The sequence below is a fragment of the Magnolia sinica genome, chromosome 14 (genome assembly GCF_029962835.1).
Source record: "Magnolia sinica isolate HGM2019 chromosome 14, MsV1, whole genome shotgun sequence".
NCBI classification, from domain to species: domain Eukaryota; kingdom Viridiplantae; phylum Streptophyta; class Magnoliopsida; order Magnoliales; family Magnoliaceae; genus Magnolia; species Magnolia sinica.
In genome coordinates, this window is record NC_080586.1 from 24,923,048 (window position 1) to 24,941,447 (window position 18,400).

The window sequence follows — 18,400 nt, forward strand, 5'->3', positions numbered from 1 at the left end:
CTGGCCCAACTTGTGCAGTTGAGGGCACCATCTATGTCTACCATCCGCAAGGGACTTCAAGCCTAGTGAGGGCCAACATTTTCCCATAGTTTCAGACTTAACGAGATTCCGACGAGCGGTCTATGGTCATTTTAGTTTGTCGCATCTGAGTGTTGGGAGATTCGGCCCCACAGCCCATTTCTGATTTAGGTTATATTTAGGTTTAACTACGTTTGTGACCTCATCCTTTCATAACTTGGTGACAACAACACCTAACATCATTTATCCCTAGCTTTTTAGGGCCTCGCACATGTGCTCCATGTGGCTGCCTAGTGCGGTCCAATGGCAGTTCTGCTAGTGGACACTGTGACAGTTGGCTCGGGTGTTACAGAGAGTGTCTACGAACTGTTATTTGCTCGTGGCATATATGAGAAGGTGACTGATTTGAATTCTTTGACTAGATTTTTAAGGTATGCATGTTATGGTATCAACTTCTCATTTTTAGTCTTCAAGTCGCCATTGGTTTGGTTGATGATAAGCTGTGAGTCTTTGAATACTCATAGCTTCTTTATGCCCAAGATTATGGCTTCTTTCAGACTAGCGATACATGCTTCATACTCTGCCATGTTGTTGGTGCATTTGAATGTTATTCATCGGGAGATAGGAATTGGGACATCATCAAGAGAGTAGAAGATAGCTCTAATTCCACTTCCCTTGAAGTTTGTTACGTCATTGAATAATAATGTCCACTCGTCCGCCTTTCTTTCTTCTTCCTCCTCAATGATTAAGAGATGTTTATCGGGGAAGAAGGTCTTTAATGGTTGATAATCGGGTAGTAAGTGGGAAACAAGGTGATCAGCGATGACTTGCTCCTTGATTGCCTTCTGAGTGACATAGGTGATGTTGAACTCAGATAGAAGTAGCTGCCGTTTGGCTATCCTTCCAGTCAGCACTGGCTTCTCGAACAGATACTTGAGCGGATCCATACGAGCAAGGAAAATGATAGGGTATGCGATCATGTATTGCTGGAGTCATTGAGTTGCCCAAACTAGGGTCAAGCGTATCTTCTCAAGTGTTAAATATCTGGTCTCGTAATCTGTGAACTTACTTAAATAGTATATTGCTTGTTCCTTCCTTCCTATTTAGTCGTGTTGGCTGAGGATGCAACTGATGGCGTCTGCTGCTACCGAGATGTACAATAATAGAGGTCATATAGGAGTTGGTGGCACTATTCATGAGATATCTTCTAATGCGATTGAAGGCAGCTTGACAATCGTTGTTCCATTCTTTAGGCAAATTCTTCCGAAGGAGCTTGAATATTAGCTCACAGATAAGAGTGAGTGAGTTGTGCAATGAAGCAGATAATATATTGGATTTTGCCGAGGAAGCCGCAAATTTCTTTTTCTTTCTTTGGAGGTGGCATTTCGATGATGGATCTCGTCTTTGATTCGTTGACTCTGATGCCTCCCTCACTAACTATGAAGCCAAGAAGTTTGCATCCGGTTTCACCAAAGACACATTTCAGGGAGTTAAGTCAGAGCTTGTACTTTTCTAACTTGTCAAAGAGCTTCTTTAAGTATTCAAAGTGTCCTTTAATCATGTGAGACTTGACGATCATGTCATCAATATATACTTCCATTTCCTTGTTCATCATATCATGGAATAAGGTTGTCATTGCTAGGTAGTATGTAGCTCCTACGTTCTTTAGTCCGAACAACATAACCCTTTAGCAGAATGTTCCCCATGGCATGATAAATGAAGTCTTCTCGCGATCTTCGACGGCCATCTTGATTTGGTTGTAGCCTGATAAACCGTCCATTAATGAGAAGATCTTGTGACCTACAGTGTTGTCGACCAAAGTGTCGATGTGTGGCAAGGGGAGGTCATCTTTAGGACTGGCTTTATTAAGGTCTCAGAAGTTGATGCATATCCGGAACTTGCCATCCTTCTTTGGTACTGGCACGATGTTGGCGAGCCATTTAAGGTAGTTTGAGACTACCAAGAATCCCGCGTTGTATTGCTTGATGACTTCGTCGCAGAATTTCAGGGCCCATTCTGACTTCATTCATCTGCGCTTTTGTTTTATTGGCTTTATCTCTGGCTTTGTTGGCAGATGTTGTACAACAAGTTCTTCATCGAGCCCCGACGTATCTTCATAGGAGCATGCGAAGTTGGTCAATCTTGAAGTCAGGAATTCTACCATTTTCTGCTTGAATTTTGGCGACAAAGATTTCCCAATGCATACTTCCCCATGGACTTCGGGGGTTCCTAAATTTACTAACTTGAAGTTGTCAAGTACGACATTGGCTTTGGTTTCAAACTTTTTGAGAAGAGCCTTAAGTTCAGGAGTCAGGTCATCATCTTCCCCTTCCTGAACTTTATCCAGACCCATGAGTTTGAAGTTTAACTCGATGTCAAAATCATATGTGTCATCTTTGAACTCATGTGGCACTTCTAACGAACTATGCACATTATTGAATGCATGAATTGAAATGCTTTTAGATTTTTAAAAATTTTAAGAAACTAGAATGCTAGATAGTTTTTGAAGATTTTTTTATTTTTTATTTTTGGATTTTTGGGTTCCAAGGACCCTAAGTAGGCAGGTATTGCAAACCATGATTGAACCTGACTTAGCTCAGGATGTAAATGCTGTCTAAATTGATGTTTTTTTTTATAAAAGCCAGTGCCCTTGGATGGCTCATCGGCCAACTCAATGGTTAGGGGAGTTGTTATCCAATTGGGAGCTCGCGTTCCCTCCCCTGAAGAGGCGGGGGTCGATGCATTGTATGGAGGATCACGGTCTATCCCAATGACCATGATTTCCTGTTGTTCAGGTTTAAGATCTGAGTTGTACTCAGTCCCTCCTGTGTCATTTATCGTGCATTGGATCTCTTCTTGCTCCACCATCTGGTATTGTTGTGGAATTTGCACATTAGAACAATCCAGGGCTGGCCACTTCCCCTTCTTGGTCCAATGGATTAGACCATCGTGGTCGTGACTACATGATGGATGCGGCGCAGGCATGGCATGCCCCTGGTTGATTGTTGAAGCTAAGGCAGGCAGGGTGTGCCCCTGGTTGATTGAAACTAAGATTGGAAGGGTGTGCCCCTGGTTAGTTGTTGAAATTGGCACGGTGTGCCCCTGATTGATTGAAGCTGAGACTGGCAAGGTGTGCCCATGGTTGGTTGCTGAAACTGGCAAGGTGTGCCCCTGGTTGGTTAAAGTTGAGACAGACAGGGTCTGCCACTGGTTTATTGAAGTTACAATTGTGATGACAGGTATTAAGGTGTACAGGCATCCTTCGAGGGCTTGCAATGGGTCCTCTTCTTCTAGTGCAGGAGGCTCCTTCCCTAATGGCCCTAAGACTGTTTCCCACCGGATAAGGGGCCATAGGGCATCATCATGGCATATAGAGGTACCTTCAGGCGGTGCGGCAGATATCTCCTCCTTGCAGAGAGTCTCTGGTTTGACAAAGTTGATTGACGTGCCTTTTTACTCCACTTTTCCTTAAGATTGGGCTTGTATCCTAGTCCTCACTTCCTCTTGTTGTAGGTAATCTCTAGTGCCCTTGCTCTAGAGTGGTTCTTTACATGGTATTTGAAACTTTGTCATTCAGCTAGCGAGAAGACATACTCAGTGTTCATTGGTGATGAATTGATCATTATATTCATAGTTTCAATTTTGAAATTGTGGCAAGGGATTTCTTTCTCTGAGTGTTGGATGTTGATGACCGGAATGTCTGGCACTTGTGCACCGTAGTCATTTGGAATAACAAGCTCTGGTTCAACTAGGATAGAGATTACCTTGTTGTCAAGGATGTATTTCACCCGTTAATGGAGAGTAAAAGGGATGGCTCCAAATTTGTGGAGCCATGGCCTTCCTAGCAACAAGTTGAAGGATGCCGGTATATTTAATACTTAGAAAGTGATAACGAAGATATCTGGACCGATCTGCACCTCGTTGTATACTCTCCTTTGATAATTCTGCGACAGTTGTCAAAGGCTCTGACGCTCATGTCACTTGGTCTGAAGGATGATGGCTTGATCCCAAGGTGGATTGCTATCTAGAGTGGGCACACATTTAAGCTTGAGCCGTTATCAATGAGGACCAGCAGAACTTGTTAGTGCACTTATTCGCACACATGTTTGTCAATCATGTGACTAGTCATGTTAAGTAGTCGGATGAGTCCTTTACAAATGAAGACTGACAACGCAACTGGACCAGAAGCCTGAGCTACAATGTCAGATTCCAAAGATGATTCTATGATCAGGATCTTGCCTATAAATAACTCTAACCCAAATAGGAAAACTCACTTAGGTCATCTACTCAAAGCTAATTCTAAGTTCATATTTTCTATCCTTTTAGTCTTAGCTTTAGGAAGTTCCAAGTTGTTGAATGATTTAATGGACAAGAAGTTAAAATAGGAAAATTTGTCCACATTCAGTAGGAGAAAGTGCCACCGACCGATCCCTTCAGTAGCACCGAAGATGCCTTCGGTATTACTGAAAGTTCCTAAAACAGTCCAGCGGCTTTCTAAGAATATTTAGTACCATCGACTGTAAATTCAGTACCACCGACTCCTGCCAATGAACAACTTTCGGTACCACCGAAAGTAACAAAAATCATTCAAAAAACTTCAGGATCTAATTTGGTACCACCAAATAATAATTCGCTACCACCAACTATGTTTCAGTACTATCGAAGGTTCACTCGGTAGCACCGATAACTAGCTATTATAGATCTATTGGGCCCTTTTCTCTATAAATATAAGACCCATAACTTTGTAAAAAGCGTGGATTTAGGCATTTCAGAGTCCCTAAGTTGTTCCAAGCTCAAATCACTTATATATCCTACACTTTATCCACATGAGATTCATGTTCTTTTCATTGTGATTCTTCACTCATGAGCATTCAAAGCTCCTATTAATGAAGAACATGATCTCAAGCTTCCTCTAGAGTATAGAGACCGAACCTATAGGTAAAACCTTAGTCTCCATGATACTCTAAAGCATTCATTAGTTAAATCTCTTAGAAAATCCATTTATAACTTTTGTTAAAGATTCAACCATCTCCCATTACCTTGGTTACCTTTATATGAACATCATACGCAAGGTTCTTGATCATGAAGCTGAAACAACAAGTAAACTACATCATAACAATCGAGGGAGCATCGAGGAGCTAATTCAAGCACGGAAGAGCGAAGATTAAGTAACCCAAGACCAGCTACAAAAGAGGACTCATTCTAACAAGTGTCATTTTTAAGAGTCCAAAGTTTAGTCTCTATCATCGTGTACGATTGAGGCTAAGAGTTTGCTATCAATAAACTTGCATAGGTGCCTTATGTTGGACCTTGGCTAGTGGGCCTCAATGGAGGTGCCTAGTGTGGGGCCTTGGCCGGTGGGCGTAAACGTAGGTGCCTTGTGTGAGACCTTGGTGGGTGGGCCTAAACGGAGGTGCTTATTGTGGGACATTGGCCGGCGGGCCTAAATGCAGGTTCTTAGTGTAGGACATTTGCTCGTGTGAAGAGTCCTTTGTGTAGGGCTGTAAAGGTTAATGGTGAACTTGATTTAAAACCATTCATAGTGAAATCCGACACACTCTGGGAGAGAGTGCGGTTGTCAGGAGTGGAGTAGGCAAGTAGTCAAACTACTATATATTCTTGTGTTTGGAATTTTCATTTGCGCATCTATTTAATCATGTTTATTTAACTTTGAATGCTTGATTGTTTATGCATGATTAGATGAATGCTTAAGATTGATAGGAAGCACATTTCACACATAAGCTCACAACACTAGGCTAGTTGTTTTATTTGTATATATTGAATAACCTTTGTGATTGGACCCTCTATTGGCTTGGAAGCCTTCAGAGTTATATTACCTTACTTGCTTTAAACTGAATGATTGTTTAAGTTATGCAATTAAGATTTTTAAATAGGCAAAATATTTGAAAAGTCTTATTCACCCCCTTTAGGACCTTATCTCATATTCATTCTTTAGTATCAATTGTATAAACCGCAATTTCAATTGGTATCAAAGTGATGTTCCTCTGAAAGAAGTCTAACAACCTAGAGGAAGATCTTAACTAAAGAAAGAATTATGAGCAAAGGAGAGGGACCATCTGTCTTATGACCACCCATCTTTAATGGTACAAACTATGCATACTGGAAGGCCAAAATGATATATTTTCTCCAAGCCTTAGATGATGATGTATGGGAGATTGTTGAAAATGGATATATCACGCCGATAAAACAAACTGTTCTTAAGGATGGCATAATAATCACCAAACCAAAACCAAAGGCCAAATGGACCCAGTATGACAAAGAGATGAGGATGTGTGAAGCCAAAGCCATTAATGCAATTTGCTGCAGAGTTTCACATGAAGTTTTTCATCAGATAAGTATGTGTGCAAACTCTAAGGCAGCATGGGAGTTATTAAAAACTACCCATGAAGGAACTAATATAGTAAAAATGTCAATGCTTCAACTTCTAATATCTCAATTTGAACCCATAAAGATGGAAGAAGATGAGATGTTCATGGAGTTTTTCACAAGATTAAATGGTATATGTAACTCCATGGGAGGAGTAGGAGAAAGAATTCCGGTATCCAAAATCTATAGGAAAATTCTGAGAACCTTACCGGAACATTTTAACTCCAAGGTCACTACTATTGACGAATGTAGAAATATAAAAGAAATGAAGGTAGAAGAACTAGTAGGTTCCCTACAAAACCTTTGAATTACACTTCAAACCTTCTACAAAATTCAAGAACAATGCCCTCAAAATTACCAAAGACATGAATATAATAGAGGAAGATGAAAATGAAGATGAAGATGTTAATAAGGAGGTAGCTATGTTGGCTCAACGGTTCAAAAAAAATCTTCAACAAGAATCGTGGGAGACCATATAATAACAAAGGAGTTCAACTGGACCACAAACGCCAAATAGGTAAAACCTTTAAGAAGTCTAAAGAACTCCAATGTTATAATTGCCAAAAGTATGGACACATATCCACTGAGTGTCCATCTAAGAAATCAAAAGGAAAAGCTATGGCAGCCGCATGGGATGACACAGATGAATCTAATTCTGAAAACAGTGAATCCGAAAGTGAAGATGACCAAAAGTCGCTAAAAATACTTACAGCATCTACAACTACAGTCATTCCAAAACTGAAGAACAAAATAGAAGAAAAACATATAAATATGAAGGATGAGAGCCAAATGTGCAGTCTATTAGCTCACATCACATCATCCCCTCAAGAATATTGAAAAGCGACCCCAGTGGTCCACTTGAGCTGAATCAACATATCTGAGGATCATGCCTCCCATATAAACATTAAAGTCAAATAAAAGGATTGAGCCTGATGATTGGCCAAATTGATATATTTGAGGATTTTTGGCCTTTAAACATTTTGCTGATTTCATGCTGATTATATCATGAACACAATGTATATTAGGAAAATTTGTTATAGCAACTTCTGAGTTTAAGGGATACTTCGGTACCACCGAACTTACCTTTGGTACTACCGAAATTGAACCATGTTGAGTTACTTAAATCCCTCACTGCTCGGTTCCATTTAGACTGTCACCTCTCTTATTTCTTCCCAAGTTAGGTTGAAGGGTTGTGCAACTAAAATCAGCAAAATCTAAGGTATCTCCTAGTGCTTTCTCTTTACATCTAAAAAATTAGGATCATTTGCCTTAGGTTTGTCTTCTCTTGATAGGTCCTTTGTCATTCCACTTCATTTCCCCAAATGGAGTCATCACCGCTTAGAGAAAATAGATCCAAGATGAAGCATGACAGAGAAGTCTCAACCAGAACTAGACAAAAACTCTGCGTTCCAAAGTATGGATGATCTTCTAACCAATCATCTAGACCCTCTTCCTCTTCAAATCCTGACTCTACCAGTCCCATTGCTGCTAGATTTTTAAAGAGAAGGATTATATGTGAAAGAAGAGTAGATGTGAAATGTCTTGAAAATTTTAAAGTTCAGGAAATTCTTTCACAACAAGGATGGCTGCAAGTTCTGTCATTTGGAGGGTCAGTTAACGAAACCTTAGTCTGATCATTCCTGTCTCATTGCACTCTATCTAAGGGTTTTGAAGTTGACTGCGATGGTCGAATAGTTAAAATCACTCCATATCGCATTTCAACCCTTATAGGAATACCATTGAGGTCAAAACAACCCACTGAATTAACCTACCCACTGAAGCAAAAAGGGCTGTTTGGATTGAATTTTTGTGCAATGGGAAGAATGTACCTTGGCATCATGGGAATGCACTACGGTCCACAAATATGTCCAATGATTATCGTATACTTCATCTGATTTACATTTCCAATATCTATCCTAGATACGGAAATCATACTGAGCTGACACCATTCATGGTGGAGACCCTATATCACATTGGTAAAGGGGAACCATTATGCCTGCCTACTTCAATATATGAGGAAATAATTTTAGGATTTGAGTCTAACTTCACAGCAATACCTTTCGGACATTTGCTGTGTAAGTTGGCCCATCAATGTGGGTTCAGGGTGCCTGAAGGTGAATTGATATTAGCCCCATAAATTAATGTGCACAGTATCAGGAAAATGAATCTTTCTTCTATCCGTGAAACTGATAATCAAATAGAAGAAGAATTTCTAGACAAGGAGGATGAGACAGTACAGGAAGGCCTAGATAATCATCTACCAACCTCTACTCATACAACTTCTACCTCTAAGAATGATACTCTCGTACAAATCTTGGAGGAACAATCAAGACTCGGTGAGATGATGAAGTCAATGGAAGAAAAACTCTATTCACTCCAACAGTTAGTGGAACAGATTGTGGCACATCTGTCATGCTCCCAAGAAGATATTGTTGATAGATCTTCCTAGATTAACTGTGTATCAGGATCATTTTTTTTACTGTGATTTTTCTTTTGGATACTATATTTTATGGCTATTTTTTTTTTGTATATTGATGCATCAATCATCCATTTCCTTAATAACTGATTGTCCAAGGAAATTAGAGGACTCTAGCCTTTTGTTATATTGGTATATTTATAATTGAAACCTTACTTTGGAGATAAGTTTATCTGAAGTTGCATATGCATAACTTAATTCTTACTGAAATATTTCATGTGCTTCTCTTGGTATATCTGAAAAATATGGAACTTCATATGCATACTATTGAGATTTGTTAACCCTTCCATTAATATTTCTAATATATGATCACAGCACAACAATGGTTAAAGACAAAGGCAAGGCTCCTGCAAAAGGAGAACACTCTACTAGATGAACTAACTTTGTCATTCTCCTTATTCCAACCCTACTAAAATACCTATGTCAAACAAAACAATCTTTAAGAGATTAATCATGTAACGCCCCGAACTTTACGATACTCGAGCATCGAAAGTTCTCGAGCATTACCATAAGATTGAACATAACATATACATGTGTACGTTACAAATCCAACTAATCTAGCTTTACATCTATAAGACCTGAGGCCCCGAAATCTGGTTCGTACACTTGATAGTCTTTGGCTGTAAGTCCATTGGCCCTGAGAATGTTTTGACTTGATTATAATGTTGTTTTGTTATCGATCCGCAAGCCGTATTTCAACCCAATGTCTGAATTTTAAGATTCAGACTTAAAATTAAACAATCTAAGAAATGACAGTTATGTCCTTATTTTATCTGGCGAAGCCTCACCATCGAGTTTTCAAAATCCATTAGGTCTGAGAGCGTAACCGTTGTGGTCATAGTCAAGTTACGAAGTTACTGGCAAAAACGGCATGTCAATAAGACACTCGGATTGTAAGTTATGCATAGATATGCACATGTATATTTTGAGAAAATATACTCAAATGACCTCAATGTTTTTAAACTCCTTGGAATATGTTATTTCAAATTACTTAAATAACATTGTTATATTATTACTATAAGCTTACACTTCTCAAAAACATCACAAAACACATCCCAAACATAAACATAAACATAAAAACATAAAAACACTCTTTAAATATTCCATTTTCAGCACTCTCTTTCTTGTTGAGTGTGAAGTTGAGAAGAAGAAGAAGAAGAAAAGGAAATAGAAGCTGAAGTTAAGAACCAATTCTCTGATAGTTATAGGTGAGTGCATAGATTAAGAGCACGCATATGTGTACGTTGGAGTTTCCTTAAAAATCTTATTGCTGAATTTTCTAATTTCGGGATAGGTTATTGCTGGATTTTCTGTTTTAGGGTTAAGTTATTGCTGGATTTTCTGTTTTAGGGTTAGGTGATTGCTGGATTTTTTGTTTTAGGGTTAGGTTATTGCTGGATTTTCTGTTTTAGGGTTAGGTGATTGCTGGATTTTTTGTTTTAGGGTTAGGTTATTGCTAGATTTTCTGTTTTAGGGTTAGGTTATCACTGGATTTTTATTTCAGGTTAGGTGATTGCTGGATTTTTTATTTTAAGGTTAGGTTATTGCTGGATTTTTTGCTTTAAGGTTAGGTTATTGCTGGATTTTCTTATTAGGGTTAGGCGATTGCTGAATTTACTAATTTAGGGTTAGGTTAGGTTATTGCTGAATTTTCTGAAGGTTCTTGTTAGATTTTCTGATTTAGTTAGTGAGATTATTAATAGAAGGTTAGATAATAGAGATGATTTAGTTTTATTTAAATTCATACGTATTGCCATCGGTTTCTCTCTGTCCCTTACAAAGTCCGCCCGCTACCAGTTTGACAAAATGTTTAAAAGAATTATCCTTCCTCCTTTTGATGTAGTTAATTCTTGAGAAAAAGCATGCTTGTCGCATAAAGTCTTATAGCGAAATGAATCCCGGATTGGAGTTAGATTGGCTAAGTCATATGCATATCATATGCATAGTATGGTGAACCGTCTAGATACAGGATGCATTACATGAGACCCCAATGAGACACTTAAAATTCATAAGGAGACCATATGAGGAAGGTCATCCTTTGCTTGTCTTGAAATATATATATATATATATATATATATATATATATATATATATATATATATATATATATTGTGATTGTGTATGGACTCATGCATATGGTGATTGTAAATGCAATAAAACATACTTTGTTATGACTTGAGTTGGACACCACACCGAAAATGTGAAATTCAATGGGTCATGATTAGAGAGTCCACGGGTGAAAGTCCCTAAACCCTGATTGGTACCATTGGGAGCAACCAATGCCTAGACCGGGTGGAAGAATAGAGCACTGGAATGTCGAAATACCAAAGTAGGCAACGACTCCCACCGATGTGTGTTGATTGGTTAATAGGTTTGACTTGACCTGCTTATAGGCAAGCAAAGATAGGTTGTGTATGACGAGCTCGTAAATTGTCCGATATCATTTTACTAGGCAACTTATGACTTCTCGCTGTTAGGCAGATAATGAGGTTCAACGCAAGTGGGTTAGACTAGTTCAGCCCGTAAACTATATAGTCTCACCTCTGTAGTTGACCACGGTAGAAAAGTATGTTACAAGTGGGTAGAAGTCCCACCTCTGTATATAAAAATGATTTAGAACATAAAAAGTGGCATAATGCATTGTATCGTTATTTTATTGCTATTAATCCAGAAAGCCTGTGCATTATATGAGCATGACATGAAACATGCATTTTCACTGCACACACGCACTCACTGGGCTTAGTAGCTCAAGCTTCCTTTCTATTTTTTTAGGTGAGAGAACCGAACCGGAACCGGACCGTGAAAATGGTTCGGTTCCAGATCGGATCCACGGTGTGTGTGTGTGTGTGTGTGTGTGTGTGTGTGTGTGTGTATATATATATATATATATATATATATTTGTAATACCCTGAATATGTACATCAGGTATAGTAAATAAGAAATGGTTTATGTTTTGGTTTTGCCTTGATGTGCTCAGTTGTACACAGTAATATATGTTGAATATAATGCAATTTTGAGAAATGATACGTGTTTGTCATCTTTATTTTTAGAAATCCTCCTTGTGAAGCCCACTTATGGGACTTAGTATGTGATAGTTGGAAGTCCCAAAATCAGAGTTCTACGGAGGCTGTCAACCAAAATTTGGTGTATAGTAATCATAAATTACCAACACTAGATTTAGGGTCGTGACAGAAAATGGTATCAGAGCATGATCTGGGAAATATCTGCATAAATCATATAATGTATTTACTATATGTTGTTGTGTTAGAGTTGTTAGGTTCATGCTTTGCGAAGTAAAGGGGTTGTATGGTTATTTACTATTGTGTATATTGTATAGGTTTACTTGTTCTTTTTAGGCTAATTCAGTGTTTTATCTATAGGATGCCGCCTAGAAAGAATCCTATTCAGACTCCTCCAGTGCAACCCAAGTCTAAGTCAAAATCTACGTCAAAATCTGTTCCAGATCTAGTTATTCTTGTTCCTACAACACAACTTCAACAACTGTTGCAGACTATGTCAACTATAACGGCTAATCAAAAGCAGCGATCTAGTTATACTCCTGAGGCATTAGCATAGGAGCGGGCCAATGCACTTTTTATAGATTTTAGACGTCTAGATCCACCTTGTTTTTCTGGTAAGCCAGATCCTATGGCAGCCGGGTTTTGGAAGTCAGAAATAGAGAAACTTTTTCAAGTTATGGGTTGTACTTCCAAGCAATGTGTTACCTTAGCGACTTATCAATTGCAAGGAGAGGCAGAACAATGGTAGAAGTCAGTTGTTCGTTCAGTAGATCCAAAATTTGTGTGGACATGGGAAGTATTTAATGACCAGTTCGATCGTAAGTTTTTTTCCATAGCTGTTCATCGTCAGAAAGCACATGAATTTGATTCTTTGGTTCAGGGTGAGATGTCTGTTGCTGACTACGAGGCTCGTTTTATAGAATTATCTTGTTTTGCTCTACATTTAGTAGCCAATGATGATTTGAAGGTGAGGAAATTATGAGGATGGTTTGCGTCCTAGTTTGCGATCTCGAGTTAGAGAGTTTGAGTTGTCGACTCTTGAGGGAGTAGTAGCGAAGGCACAGATTTTTAAGTTTGATTGGAACCAACAACAAAGTACGCATCCATCTACTTCTAATTAGCAATGGAAGAGGAGATTTATTTCAGAGAGTGGTAGTAGTTTTCAGCCCTTTTCATCCCCAAAGAGGCATACAATTAGATATGATAATACAGCCAGACTTGACATAAGACCCCCAGTATCACCATCTGTTCCTCAACGATAGTTTTTAGCCAGACCTAATGTCAGATCCCTAGTATCACCATCTGTTCCTCAGTGACAGTTTTTCGAAGCCTGTTATAATTGTGGTGGTGTAGGGCACCATAAAAAAGATTATCCCAATCCGCAGAAACAGCAGCCATATCAACCACCTAGACATCAGCAGCCCCAGTAGCAAAGGCCACCATATAGGACATAGTATAAGCCCCAATAACAACAGTCTCAACAGCAGTCACAGCGGCAGCAAGGTAGACAACCCTTAGCCCTTTAGACGCAACCTCATGATTATGCAATCCAGAAGAGAGATTCTCAGACTAAGGGAGGAGTCATAGAAGGTATACTTGTAGTATCATCACTTTTTGCATGTGTCCTTTTTTATTCTGGCGCATCACATTCATTTATAGCAGATAGTTTTTGTCAGTCGTTGGAATTGCCGAGAACATCGATGACCAAGGGATTAGAGCTCTTAACTCCTTTAGAGAAAAGAATGGTGTTGAGTTCTATGTGCCAAGACTATCCTGTTTACATAGAAGAGTATGCCCTTCTAATCGATTGTTATGTTTTGGTGTTCTTAGAGTATAATGTGATTTTGGGAATGGACTGGTTCTCCAAGTACCATGCAGTGTTGGACAGTACAGCTAAGACAACCACCTTTTCTATACATAACCAACCTCGATTTCAGTTTATAGCTAATCTTAAAGATAAGTTTATAGAGATTTTGATTTCCTGTATTCATAAAGAATCTAAAGGTGTATGTATTGAACAGTTGCCGATAGTACGTGATTTTCCAGATGTTTTTCAGGAAATTCCAGGTTTGCCATCCGTTAGACGTATAGAATTTTAAATAAATCTTATCCTTGGCATTGCCCTTATCTCCAGAGCCCCTTATCATATGACATCGTTAGAGTTGCATGAGTTGCAAAGACAGATAGATCAATTACGTTGTTTGGAGTTTATTCACCCGAGTACTTCAACTTGGGGAGCGCCTATGCTTTTTGTAAAGAAGAAGGATGGTTCTTTATGGTTGTGTGTCGATTATAGAGGACTTAATAAGGTTACGATTAGAAACAAGTATCCACTCCTAAGAATAGATGATTTATTCGATCAATTGAGCGGTACGTAGTATTTCTCGAAGATAGATTTACGATCTGGGTATCATCAGATTCGGGTTCGAGAGGAAGATATCTCGAAGATAGCTTTTGTGACTCGTTATGGACAATTTGAATTTCAGGTCATGTCATCTAGTCTGACTAATGCACCTGCAGTATTTATGCAGTTGATGAATGCGGTATTCCGTCCTTATTTGGACCAGTTTATTGTTGTTTTTATTGATGATATTTTAATATATTCAAAGACAAGGGAAAATTATGAGTGTCACTTAGAGATGACATTGCAAACCCTTCGTGCCCACCAGCTATATGCTAAACTGGAAAATTGTGAGTTTTGCCAGGAAGAAATAAAATTTTTGGGGCACACAGTTTCGAAGAATGGAGTTTCGGTTGATCCAGTTAAGGTTGAAACAGTTTTGTAATGGAAACAACCGACGAATGCATCTGAGATTCGGAATTTCTTAGGTCTAGTAGGATATTATAGACATTTTGTTAAAGGATTTTCTCATATAGCTGCCCTAGTGACTCGATTAACTCGAAAGTATGCAATGTTTGTTTAGAGTGGAGCATGTTAGCGGGCATTCACGAAACTAAAAACTCGTCTTACGATGGCATCGATTCTCACTCTTCCATCAGGGAGTGAGGGATTCGTTGTTTATACAGATGCCTCGCTTATAGGTTTGGGGTGTGTCCTAATGCAACAGGGTAAGGTAGTAGCATATGCATCTCGTCAACTTAGGCCTCATGAGCATAATTATCTCACACATGACCTAGAGTTATCAGTGGTAGTTTTTGCCCTTAAAGTATGGAGGCATTACTTGTATGGGGTTGGATTCGAACTCTTTTCATATCATAAGAGCCTGAAATACCTCTTTTCATAAGCCGAGTTGAATATGAGGCAGATACGTTGGATGTAATTGATGAGAGATTATGATTTTGATCTTCAATACCACCCAGGAAAAGCTAATGTGGTGGTGGATGCTTTAAGTCGTCAGCCACAGGCCCAAGTGGCACAATTGATGATGCAAAAGTGGAAAATGGTAGAAGATATAACTGAATTTGATTTTGAGATGACTCTACAGTCCTCAATTGTACAATTAACAAACTTGACGATTCATCCCTCTTTGATATCCCAAGTAATAGAAGCCCAATAGTTTGATTAATGGGCGTTGTTTTATAAAGATGTGATAATAGGAAAAAGTCAATTGGAGTGGCATATAGGTTTGGATGGTGGTCTTCGGTTTCAAGGCAGATTATATGTTCTAGATATCTCAGAATTGAAGAAAGCCCTTATGGATGAGGCACATCGCACTCAGTTTACTATCCACCTAGGATCTACAAAGATGTATAAGGACATGAAAAGGCCAATTTTGGTGGACTGGAATGAAACGTGAAGTTGCTAGGCATTTGTTAGAGTGTGATGTTTACAAACGAGTAAAGGCAGAACACCAAAAGTCTGCAAGGGAATTGCAACCTTTGGAGATACTAGTATGGAAGTGGGAACATGTAACTGTAGATTTCATTGTGGGTTTACCAAGAACCTTACGTTGACATGATGCTATATGAGTTCTTGTAGATCGTTTGACAAAGACAACCCACTTTCTTCCTATTTGTATTTCTTGGTCTAAAGATCGGCTCACAACTTTGTTTATAAACGAAATTGTTAGATTACATGGTATACCTGTTTCGATTGTATCTGACCGAGATCCGAGGTTTACATCAAAGTTTTGAAAAAGTTGTTAAAAAGCTCGTATAGCTGCCCCCACTGACTCGATTGACTTGAAAGGATGCAATGTTTGTTTGTTAAATAGATTCTCAAGGACATGCTCAAATCATGTGCATTAGATTTCTCTGGTAGTTGGGACGACCACTTGCCGTTAGCAGAATTTACGTATAATAATAGTTTTCAGGCTACTATTGGCATGGCTCCCTATGAGGCGTTATATGGTAGACCTTGTAGGTCCCCAAGTTGTTGGACTGAGATTGGTGAGCGATGTTTTTTAGGCCCCGATGTTGTCCAAAAAACGTCTAAAAAGATTGATCTTGTTCGACAACGTATGCTTATAGCTCAAAGTCGACAAAAAAGTTTTGCAGATCGCTGGTGTAGACCCTTAGAGTTTGTCGAGGGAGACCGTGTATATCTTCGAGTTTCACCAGTGAAAGGTGTAATACGATTTCGTGTTAAGGAAAAGTTATCCCCAAGGTTTATAGGGCCCTTTAATATTGTTAAATGAGTTGGCACCGTAGCTTATCGTCTCGCTTTGCCACCCCAATTATCTGGAGTTCATAATATTTTTCACGTCTCGATGCTCTGTAAATGTGATCTGAAGATAATAGCATCTGTTATTGACTGGAAATCCTTAGCAATTCGGGAAGATGCATCCTATATCGAGCAGCCAATTTGTATCGTGGATAAAAAAGAACAAGTTCTTCGTACTAAAGTCATTCCCTTAGTTAAAGTCCAATGGGATTATCATTTTGTAGAAGAAGCAACCTGGGAATGGGAAACAGAGATACGCAACCGTTACCCTCATCTATTTGATTCCTAGGTATGTATAAATATGATATGGTTATTATTGTGTTGTACTGTTATAACCAGATATGTTTTGAAATTTCAAGGATGAATTTTTTTAAGGAGGGAAGAGTTGTAAGACCCGAGGCACCGAAATCTGGTTCGTACACTGGATAGCCATTGGCTGTAAGTCCATTGGCCCTGAGAATGTTTTGATTTGATCATAATTTTGTTTTGTTATCGATCCGCAAGCCATATTTCAACCTGATGTCTGAATTTTAAGATACAGACTTTAAATTAAACAATCTGAGAAATGCTAATTATGTCCTTATTTTATCTGACGGAGCGCCACCATCGAGCTTTCAAAATCCGTTAAGTCCGAGAGCCTAACCGTTGTGGCCGTAGTCAAGTTACGGAGTTACGGGCAAAAACGGCATGTCAATAGGACACCCAGATTGTAAGTTATACATAGATATGCACATGTATATTTTGAGAAAATATACTCAAATGACCTCGATGCTTTTAAACTTCTTGGAATACATTAGTTCAAATTACTTAAATAACATTGTTATATTGTTACCATAAGCTCACACTTCTCAAAAATATCACAAAACACCTCCCAAACATAAACATAAACATAAAAATATAAAAACATTCTTTAAACATCCCATTTCTAGCACTCTCTTTCGTGTTAAGTGTGAAGTTGAGAAGAAGAAGAAAAAGAAAAAGAAATAGAAGCTGAGGTTGAGAACTAACCCTCTGATAGTTACATGTGAGTGCATAGATTAGGAGCACACATGTGTACGTTGGGGTTTCCTTGAAAACCCTATTGCTGAATTTTCTAATTTCGGGATAGGTTATTACTGGATTTTCTATTTTAGGATTAAGTTATTGTTGGATTTTCTGTTTTAGGGTAGGTTATTACTGGATTTTCATTTAGGGTTAGGATATTACTGGATTTTCTCTTTTAGGGTTAGGTTATTACTGGATTTTCATTTTGGGTATGTGATTGCTAGATTTTTTATTTTAGGGTTAGGTTATTACTGGATTTTCTGCTTTAGGGTTAGGTTAGTACTGGATTTTCATTTAGGGTTAGATGATTGTTGAATTTTCTAATTTAAGGTTAGGTTATTGCTGAATTTTCTGCTTTGGGGTTAGGTTATTGCTTGATTCTCTTATTAGGGTTAGGTGATTGTTGAATTTACTAATTTAGGGTTAGGTTAGGTTATTGCCGAATTTTCTGAAGGTTCTAGCTAGATTTTCTAATTTAGTTAGTGAGATTATTAATGGAAGGTTAGATAATAGAGATGATTTAGTTTTGTTTAAATTCATATGTATTGCCATCGGTTTCTCTTTGTCCCTTACAAAGTCCGCCCACTACCTGTTTGACAAAATGTTTAAAAGAATTATCCTTCCTCCTTTTGATATAGTTAATTCTCGAGAAAAAGCATGCTTATGGCATGAAGTCTTATAGCGAAATGAATCCCGGATTGGAGTTAGATTGGCTAAGTCATGTGTATATCATATGCATGGTATGGTGAACCATCTAAATACAGGATGCATTACATGAGACCCCGATGAGACACTTAAAATTCAAAAGGAGACCACATGAGGAAGGCCATC